This window comes from Triticum aestivum, chromosome 7B, assembly GCF_018294505.1.
Source record: "Triticum aestivum cultivar Chinese Spring chromosome 7B, IWGSC CS RefSeq v2.1, whole genome shotgun sequence".
Classification (NCBI taxonomy): Eukaryota; Viridiplantae; Streptophyta; class Magnoliopsida; order Poales; family Poaceae; genus Triticum; species Triticum aestivum.
Genome location: NC_057813.1, coordinates 471,052,616 through 471,063,814, shown reverse-complemented (window position 1 = coordinate 471,063,814; position 11,199 = coordinate 471,052,616). Strand labels below are relative to the sequence as shown.

Here is an 11,199-nt window from a genome sequence, read left to right as displayed (position 1 = left end):
AAACGTGTGCTGAACACGGAGGTGCCGTACGTTCGGTGCTTGGATCGGTCGGATCATGAAGACGTATGACTACATCAACCGCGTTGTCATAACGCTTCCGCTTACGGTCTACGAGGGTACGTGGACAATACTTTCCCCTCTCGTTGCTATGCCATCACCATGATCTTGCGTGTGCGTAGGAATTTTTTTGAAATTACTACGTTCCCCAACAGTGGCATCAGAGCCTAGGTTTTATGCGTTGATGTTATATGCACGACTAGAACACAAGTGAGTTGTGGGCGATACAAGTCATACTGCTTACCAGCATCTCATACTTTGGTTCGGCGGTATTGTTGGATGAAGCGGCCTGGACCGACATTACGCGTACGCTTACGCGAGACTGGTTCTACCGACGTGCTTTGCACACAGGTGGCTGGCGGGTGTCAGTTTCTCCAACTTTAGTTGAACCGAGTGTGGCTACGCCCGGTCCTTGTGAAGGTTAAAATAACACTAACTTGACGAACTATCATTGTGGTTTTGATGCGTAGGTAAGAACGGTTCTTACTCAGCCCGTAGCAGCCACGTAAAATTTGCAACAACAAAGTAGAGGACGTCTAACTTGTTTTTGCAGGGCATGTTGTGATGTGATATGGTCAAGACGTGATAAGATATAAGTTGCTGTATGAGATGATCATGTTTTGTTGAAGTTATCGGCAACTGGCAGAAGCCCTATGGATGTCTCTTTGTTGCATAAGATGCAAGTGCCAAATAATTGCTTTACTTTATCGCTATACGATAGCAATAGTTGCAAGAGCAATAGTTGGTGAGACAACCATGTGATGACACATTGATATAGATCAAGATGATGAAGATCATGGTGTCGTGCCGGTGACGATAGAGATCATGACAGTACTTTGGAGATGGAGATCAAAGGCGCAAGATGATCATGGCCATATCATGTCACATATTTTGATTGCATATGATGTTTATCTATTATACATCTTATTCTTGCTTTGATTGACGGTAGCATTTTAAGATGATCTCTCACTAATTATCAAGAAGTGTTCTCCCTGAGTATGCACCGTTGCCAAAGTTCGTCGTGCCCAGACACCACGTGATGATCGGGTGTGATAAGCTCTACGTCCATCTACAACGGGTGCAAGCCAGTTTTGCACACGCGGAATACTCAGGTTAAACTTGACGAGCCTAGCATATGCAGATATGGCCTCGGAGCACGGAGACCGAAAGGTCGAGCGTGAATCATATAGTAGATATGATCAACATAGTGATGTTCACCATTGAAAACTACTCCATCTCACGTGATGATCGGTTATGGTTTAGTTGATTTGGATCACGTGATCACTTAGATGACTAGAGAGATGTCTGTCTAAGTGGGAGTTCTTAAGTAATATGATTAATTGAACTTAAATTTATCATGAACTTAGTCCTGGTAGTATTTTGCAAATTATGTTGTAAGATCAATAGCTTGCGTTGTTGCTTTCATATGTTTATTTTGATATGTTCCTAGAGAAAATTGTGTTGAAAAATGTTAGTAGCAATGATGCGGATTGGATCCGCGATCTGAGGTTTATCCTCATTGCTGCACAGAAGAATTATGTCCTTAATGCACCGCTAGGTGACAGACCTATTGCAGGAGCAGATGCAGACGTTATGAACGTTTGGCTAGCTCAATATGATGACTACTTGATAGTTTTGTGCACCATGCTTTATGGCTTAGAATCGGGACTTCAAAGATGTTTTGAACATCATGGACCATATGAGATGTTCCAGGAATTGAAGTTAATATTTCAAGCAAATACCCGAGTTGAGAGATATGAAGTCTCCAACAAGTTCTATAGCTAAAAGATGGAGGAGAATCGCTCAACTAGTGAGCATGTGCTCAGATTGTCTGGATACTTCAATCGCTTGAATCAAGTGGGAGTTAATCTTCCAGATAAGATAGTGATTGACAGAATTCTCTAGTCACCATCACTAAGTTACTAGAACTTCGAGATGAACTATAGTATGCAAGGGATGACGAAAACGATTCCCGAGCTCTTCGTGATGTTGAAATCAACGAAGGTAGAAATCAAGAAAGAGCATCAAGTGTTGATGATTGACAAGACCACTAGTTTCAAGAAAAGGGCAAAGGGAAAGAAAGGGAAACTTCAAGTAGAATGGCAAACAAGTTGTCACTCCCGTGAAGAAGACCAAAGCTGGACCAAAGCCTGAAACTGAGTGCTTACACTGCAAAGGAAATGGTCACTGGAAGCGGAAATGCCCTGAATATTTGGTGGATAAGAAGGATGGCAAAGTGAACAAGGGTATATTTGATATACAGGTTATTGATGTGTGCTTTACTAGTGTTTATAGTAGCCCCTGAGTATTTGATACTTGTTCGGTTGCTAAGATTAGTAACTCGAAACAGGAGTTACAGAATAAACAAAGACTAGTTGAAGGGGAAGTGACGATGAGTGTTGGAAGTAGTTCCAAGATTGATATGATCATCATCGCACACTCCCTATACTTTCGGGATTAGTGTTAAACCTAAATAAATGTTATTTGGCGTTTGCGTTGAGCATGAATATGATTTGATCATGTTTATTGCAATATGGTTATTCATTTAAAATCAGAGAATAATTGTTGTTCTATTTAAATGAATAAAACCTTCAATGGTCATACACCCAACGAAAATAGTTTGTTGGCTCTCGATCGTAGTGATGCACATATTCATAATATTGATGCCAAAAGATGCAAAGTTAATAATGATAGTGCAACTTATTTGTGGCACTGCCGTTTTGGTCATATCGGTGTAAAGCGCATGAAGAAACTCCATAAAGATGGATTTTCGGAATCACTTGGTTATGAATCATTTGATGCTTGCGAACCGTGCCTTTTGTGCAAGATGACTAAAACTCCGTTCTCCGGAACAATGGAACAAGCTACTGACTTATTGGAAATAATACATACCGATGTATGCGATCCAATGAGTGTTGATGCTCGTGGCAAGTATCGTTATTTTCTGACCTTCACAAGATGATTTGAGCAGATATGGGTATATCTACTTGATGAAACATAAGTCTGAAATAGTTGAAAGGTTCAAAGAATTTCAGAGTGAAGTGGAAAAATCATCGTAACAAGAAAATAAAGTTTCTGCGATCTGATCGCGGAGACGAATATTTGAGTTACGAGTTTGGTCTTCAATTAAAACAATGTGGAATAGTTTCACAGCTCACGCCACCTGGAACACCACAACGTTATGGTGTGTCCAAACATCGTAACCGCACTTTATTGGATATGGTGCGATCTATGATGTCTCTTACTGATTTACCACTATTGTTTTTGGGTTATGCATTAGAGACAGCTGCATTCACGTTAAAAGGGCACCATCTAAATCCGTTGAGACGACACCATATGAACTGTGGTTTAGCAAGAAACCCAAGTTGTCGTTTCTTAAAGTTTGGGGCTGCGATGCTTATGTGAAAAAGTTTCATCCTGATAAGCTCGAACCCAAATCGGAGAAGTGCGTCTTCATAGAATACCCAAAGGAAATTGTTGGGTACACCTTCTATCACAGATCCGAAGGCAAGATATTCGTTGCTAAAATGGATCCTTTCTAGAGAAGGAGTTTCTCTCGAAAGAAGTGAGTGGGAGAAAAGTAGAACTTGATGAGGTAACTGTACCTTCTCCCGAATTGGAAAATTGTTCATCACTGAAATCAGTTCCAGTGATTTCTACACCAATTAGTGAGGAAGCTAATGATGATGATCATGAAACTTCAGATCAAGTTACTACAGAACCTCGTAGGTCTTCCAGAGTACGGTCCGCACCAGAGTGGTACGGTAATCCTGTTCTGGAAGTCATGTTACTAGACCATGATGAACCTACGAACTATGAGGAAGCGATGATGAGCCCAGATTCCGCAAAATGGCTTAAGGCCATGAAATCTGAGATGGGATCCATGTATGAGAACAAAGTGTGGACTTTGGTGGAGTTGCCCGATGATCGGCAAGCCATATTGTATAAATGGATCTTCAAGAGGAAGACGGACGTTGATAGTAGTGTTACTATCTACAAAGCTCGACTTGTCGCAAAAAGGTTTTTGACAAGTTCAAGGTGTTGACTACAATGAGATTTTCTCAACTGTAGCGATGCTTAAGTCTGTCCGAATCATGTTAGCAATTGCCACAATTTATGAAATCTGGCAAATGGATGTCAAAACTGCATTCCTTAATGGTTTTCTCAAAGAAGAGTTGTATATGATGCAACCAGAAGGTTTTGTCAATCCTAAAGGTACTAACAAAATGTGCATGCTCCAGCGATCCATCTATGGACTGGTGCAAGCATCTCGGAGTTGGAATATACGCTTTGATGAGTTGATCAAAGCATATAGTTTTGTACAGACTTACGGTGAAGCCTGTATTTACAAGAAAGTGAGTGGGAGCACTACAGCATTTCTGATAAGTATATGTGAATGACATATTGTTGATCGGAAATAATGTAGAATTATTCTGCAAAGCATAAAGGAGTGTTTGAAAGGAGTTCTTTAAAATAAAGACCTCAGTAAAGCTACTTACATATTGAGCATCAAGATCTATTGAGATAGATCAAGACGCTTGATAAGATTTTCAATGAGTACATACCTTGACAAGATTTTGAAGTAGTTCAAAATGGAACAGTCAAAGAAGGAGTTCTTGCCTGTGTTGCAAGGTGTGAAGTTGAGTAAGACTCAAGACCCGACCATAGCAGAAAATAGAAAGAGAATGAAAAGTCATTCCCTATGCCTCAGTCATAGGTTCTATAAAGTATGCTATGCTGTGAACCAGACCTATTGTATACTCTGCCCTGGTTTGGCAAGGGAGTACAATAGTGATCTAGGAGTAGATCACTGGACATTGGTCAAAATTATCCTTAGTGGAATAAGGATATGTTTCTCAATTATGGAGGTGACAAAAGGTTCGTCGTAAAAGGTTACGTCGATACAAGTTTTGGCACTGATCCAGATGACTCTAAGTCTTAATCTGGATACATATTGAAAGTGGGAGCAATTAGCTAGAGTAGCTCCGTGCAGAGTATTGTAGACATAGAATATTTGCAAAATACATACGGCTCTGAATGTGACAGACCCGTTGACTAAACTTCTCTCACAAGCAAAACATGATCATACCTTTGTACTCTTTGGGTGTTAATCACATAGAGATGTGAACTAGATTATTGACTCTAGTAAACCCTTTGGGTGTTTGTCACATGACGATGTGAACTATGGGTGTTAATCATATACAGATATGATTATTGGTGTTAAATCACATGGCGATGTGAACTAGATTATTGACTCTAGTGCAAGTGGGAGACTGAAGGAAATATGCCCTAGAGGCAATAATAAAGTTATTATTTATTTCCTTATTTCATGATAAATGTTTATTATTCATGCTAGAATTGTATTAACCGGAAACATAATACATGTGTGAATACATAGACAAACATAGTGTCACTAGTATGCCTCTACTTGACTAGCTCGTGAATCAAAGATGGTTAAGTTTCCTAGCCATAGACATGAGTTGTCATTTGATTAACGGGATCACATCATTAGGAGAATGATGTGATTGACTTGACCCATTCCGTTAGCTTAGCACTTGATCGTTTAGTATGTTGCTATTGCTTTCTTCATGACTTATACATGTTCCTGTAACTATGAGATTATGCAACTCCCGTTTACCGGAGGAACACTTTGGGTGCTACCAAACGTCACAACGTAACTGGGTGATTATAAAGGAGTACTACAGGTGTCTCCAAAGGTACATGTTGGGTTGGCGTATTTCGAGATTAGGTTTTGTCACTCCGATTGTCGGAGAGGTATCTCTGGGCCCTCTCGGTAATGCACATCACTATAAGCCTTGCAAGCAATGTAGCTAATGAGTTAGTTACGGAATGATGCATTACGGAACGAGTAAAGAGACTTGCTGGTAACGAGAGTGAACTAGGTATTAGATACCGACGATCGAACTCGGGCAAGTAACATACCGATGACAAAGCGAACAACGTATGTTGTTATGCGGTTTGACCGATAAAGATCTTCGTAGAATATGCAGGAGCCAATATGGGCATCCAGGTTCCGCTATTGGTTATTGACCGAGAATAGTTCTAGGTCATGTCTCCATAGTTCTCGAACCCGTTGGGTCCGCACGCTTAAGGTTTCGATGACAGTTTTATTATGAGTTTATGAGTTTTGATGTACCGAAGGAGTTCGGAGTCCCGGATGAGATCAGGAACATGACGAGGAGTCTCGAAATGGTCGAGACGTAAAGATCGATATATTGGACGACTATATTCGAAGTTCGAAAAGGTTCCGAGTGATTTGGGTATTTTCGGGGGTACCGGGGAGTTACGGGAATACGAGGAAGAAGAAATGGGCCTCATGGGCCAAGTGGTGGAAGAGAGGAGGCAGGGCGCGCGGCCCCCCTATCCCAAACCGAATTGGACTAGGGGGTCGGCCCCCCTTTCCTCCTTTTCCTCCCTCTCCTTCCTTCTCCTTCTCCTTCCCTTCCTTCCCCTCTCCTACTTGGACTAGGAAAGAGGGGGAATCCTACTTGGAGTAGGATTCTCCTCCTTGGGCGTGCCTCCTCCCCTTGGCCGGCCCCCTCCCCCTTGCACCTTTATATACGGGGGCAGGGGGCACCCCATGACACACAAGTTGATCTACGGATCGTTCCTTAGCCGTGTGCGGTGCCCCCCTCCATCATATTCCACCTCGGTCATATCGTCGCGGAGTTTAGGCGAAGCCCTGCGCCGGTAGAACATTATCATTGTCACCACGCAGTCGTGCTGACGGAACTCATCCCCGACGCTTTGCTGGATTGGAGCCCGGGGAACGTCATCGAGCTGAACGTGTGCTGAACACGGAGGTGCCGTACGTTCGGTGCTTGGATCGGTCGGATCGTGAAGACGTACGACTACATCAACCGTGTTGTCATAACGCTTCCGCTTACGGTCTACGAGGGTACGTGGACAATACTCTCCCCTCTCGTTGCTATGCCATCACCATGATCTTGCGTGTGCGTAAGAATTTTTTTGAAATTACTACGTTCCCCAACAATTAAGTGATAAAGATGAGAGTTTAGAGTTTCTTTAGCCATAGCTCCTAGATATATGTTGTGAGCCCCTGTAAGACTATAAGCCGGAGAAGTCACTTTGTTTATTTCTTGTGAACCACGATTGTAATGATCCAAGGATCAAAGAAGTCCATTTTTCAACACTAAAGACTGAACCATCAACTCTAAAACCGGTTATTGCACACCGCCAACTGTCGGTACCGTTCAGGACTCAACCATGGACTCAATGTGCCACTATACCATTGAAAGTTATGATCAACACAATGACACACATTAGAATTCATGGCAAATGGAAAATACATATGGTTCACACAGATGAATCGCTCTTATTGTGGATACTTAAAGCCAAAAACATAAACATAAATACATAAACATAAATTACTTTTGGTTGATCATCTCGTTTTATTGTGGATACTACAAGCCGAAAACATAAACATAAATCATTTCTGGTTGATCAGCGTCTTGAAGTTCATGGGCGCTGTGAATTGCACAGTGCCATTGAGAAATGTAGTTGCGGCCAACTTAGCGGCCTGCTCCGTTGGGTTCTCGACGTCCCAGTACCAATACTCTCTAGGGTTCCCACATGGTGACCTATAGTTAGGTGCACAGGGGCCTTCACAGCATGAGGCCCAGGTGTTCACAAATCCTGTGCATCCATCAACATGCCATAACAACATAAATATGGTTGCCGAATTCATGACTTTGTAGGAATATTTGACATTCTTAATGGATTTTACCGTATGCTGAAGGAGTTGTGCTAACTGCATCTGATAAGGCATGGAAGTCAGCGATGGAGTAGCGGAGCCCGTCGAGGTTGGAGGCGAGGCCAGCCATGAGCGGCTTGATGCCGTCGTTGAAGTCCTTGGGGAGGCTGGTCATGAGGTCGTCGCACATATAGCCCACCGGTGTGCACAAGGTGGGGACATTGATTATCCCGAACTTCCTCGCGCCCAAGTTGTACAAGGCCGTAATGATGTCCCCGTAGGAGGAGATGAGGTGTGGGACGTCGGTTGTGTTATCCGGCTCCGGTCGGGTCATGATGTTGTGGATGTAGTACAGGTCGCTGGCGCCGACGCTGATTAGGAATAGGGAATTGGACAACATCTTCCTCAACTGTTGCCGGCTATGGTTGGCCTCCATCTTCTCCATCGTCGCCGTGAAGTACTTTACTTGGTACGTCAATGGGAAGTTTAGTCCGTCGCCCTGCAAACATCATTTTGTGATTAATTGTAAGTGATGTCCAACAAGTACCTTATACCTAACTTGTTTGGTTAACCAATAATAAGCGAGGAGTGTAATCCACCAAACACTCTGGATTGCCATAATTAATGTGCGCAAAGCTTATGATGTTGTTGCAGTATGCTCCTTTTATGCCATACGACCTAATGTATGCATATAAATTTTTTTGTGCAACATATCATTGTAAGGCATATAATAGCCGAAGATATATAGACCATAAAAGCACATGCATTCCTGAAAATATGCACGTAAATTCAAATACATATACATGCATATGAAGGTGTCCACTTACACGATGAATCCAAATCCCAGCGGTCGCGGAAGCATAGTTGACTCCAGAGAAACCGGACTCAATTTTTGCGGGATTATTAAGAGACTTATAAGCAGGAGGGCTCATCTCAAATCCCATAGCCTTTGCTGCATATTAATAAAAAAAATACCCATCGATTTACCAAAGTTCTTTGGAAAAATTGGTTAACTTAGCTAGTATATTCATTCATTCTAAAAATATCAGTATTCTTCCTGATTTCATACTATAATGCCAATGAAACCAAAATAGAGAAAAGAGAAAGTAGCCAGGCTTATATGCATAAAAACGTAGAATCTGCAATTAGTAGGAGTGAATAGGGAGAAACATCGATAAATTCACATGCATATCCTGTCATATGAAATAAGATGAGAAAAGTTATACGCTCTGTAATTGTAAATGGAGATGGTATTCAGTGTTCAGTCCTTGCTAAAATGTAGTGCATATTAGATTTTTTTGTAAGTCCAACATTGTAAATTTTGTAAAAGAGTATGAATACTTTACAATACCAAATGTAAATGATACGAAAGTATATTTCATAATGAATCTAATAGTATTTTTTTCTGGTACTGTAGATGTTCATAAATTTTCCTATACATATAGTCAATATTTACAACGTTAGATTTCGGACAAAACTAATATACACTATTTCGACATAGAGGGAGTAGCCGTCAAACCATGGTATTTTTATCCCATATAATTGGTTTATTAAACTTCATATCTTAATTACACTCTTGGCAGCTAATAGGATATATGGTGCTATCTTTCAGTGTTGCTTTTCACAATGAAAACTATACATGAGAAAATAAGGATATATTAAATCCAAGACGGTTGATGAAAAATTGTTGAGAAAAGTTTCATATCAAGTAGCAGTGTTTAGAACAAGTAGACCCTAAAGCGGAAACTTGAGAGGTGCTGGTACCTACTGGCACCTGCCTAGCCAATAAGCAACTGACACATCGCATCGTATACTTACTCGTGTGTTCTATAAGGAAGTTTTCTCTTGTTTATAAAATATAGGTATTTATCTGGCCCACCATTGTACTTTACATGCAGGACAAAAGTAATGTGGCAGATCCACTCTCTCTTTTTCACACACTAAATCCGACTTTTCTTTCCTCTTGACTAATTTGAAACATTCAGATCTTTTAAACCATATATTGTTTTGAAACATTTTTACATATATTTGAACTACTTGCACAAAAATCATTAAATTTAGACCAATCCTTGTTATTTTTCTGCCACCTTTAAATCCGAACGTACATTTCACATTTTGAAATAATCGGTTTCACATTGATACATTACAATTTCACTTTATGTAGTTGTTACTTCACATTTCTGAACCTGCATTTCATTTTCCACTCGCTTATTTCATAAAATAACATCTATTTCAATCACATGTTGCTCAAATAACCTATTTAATTCTTTTGAAATAAATTATTTCACATTTCCAAGTAATCAGCTTCACAATGATAGATTACAATTTCACTTTCTCTGGTTACTATTTCATAATTCAGAACCAACATTTCACTTTCCACTGGCTTGTTTCACAAAAAATAAACATATATTTCAATTGCACATTTCTCAAATAACCTATTTCACTCTTTTGAAATAAATTGTTTCACATTGCCCAATAATCGGTTTCACAATGATATTATAATTTCACTTTCTGTGATTACAATTTCACAATTTAAAACATACATTTCACTTTTCACTGGCTTGTTGCACAAAAAAACATCTATTTCAATTGCACATTTCTCAAATAAACTATTTCACTATTTTTCACAATTCAGAAGATATATTTCACTTTCCACTGGCTTGTCACAAAAATCACTATTTCATTTTTTTTGAAATAACATATATCACTCTTTTGAAAATAAAATGTCACACATTTCAAATAATTAGTTTCACAAGTAGACATTTTAGCTTCATATTTTTTTTCCACATTCAGAACCTATGTGGAACAAACCTACTTCACTGGAAAAATGTGATTTATGTGAAACAAGACAATGAAAAGTGCAGTCGGAGAAACACTAGCAGTTCATGAAATGGTAGCGATAAAATTTGACCAAACGGATGCACACATACGGCAATATGTCTGGCAGGAGGGGCAGAGCGCGATGCAGCTCTGGGGGCATCTGTCGGGGCAGATGCCCGTGCACCCGGGCCGCTTCTTCTCAGTGTCCGTGCACGTGAACCTGCTGTTGCCGCCTTCCCCGTCCGCGGCGGCCAGCGGCGCCGGCGCTGGCGACTGCCCGGATACTGAGACCGCCAGCAGGCCCAGGAGTGCTGCCCCGAGTGCACACGCCGCGGCAGCTGGCCACCGCGCCATTGCTGCGAGCTTGTCGAAGGATGCTAATCAATTAAACAACTCAGCTGGCCGGTGTTGCTGGTTTCAGTTGATGTTACGACCTGCGCTGGGTGGTCTTCATTTATAGGCTGGTGGCCAGCAAGTTGGCAGACTAATGGCGCGTCGAAGAGTACGGGCAGACTTTTGGAGGTCAGCGATGTACGATAACTGGGTCTTGCTTATCCGAAAAGTACTGTGAGCATCAAGTTAAACCA

General features: G+C 41.0%; 1 pseudogene; it reads right to left on the bottom strand.

Annotated features, from left to right (window-relative positions):
• Positions 1-7,528: 7,528 nt before the first annotated feature.
• LOC123158069 (GDSL lipase-like) lies at positions 7,529-10,966 on the bottom strand (annotated as a pseudogene).
• Between the last annotated feature and the right edge of the window lie 233 nt (positions 10,967-11,199).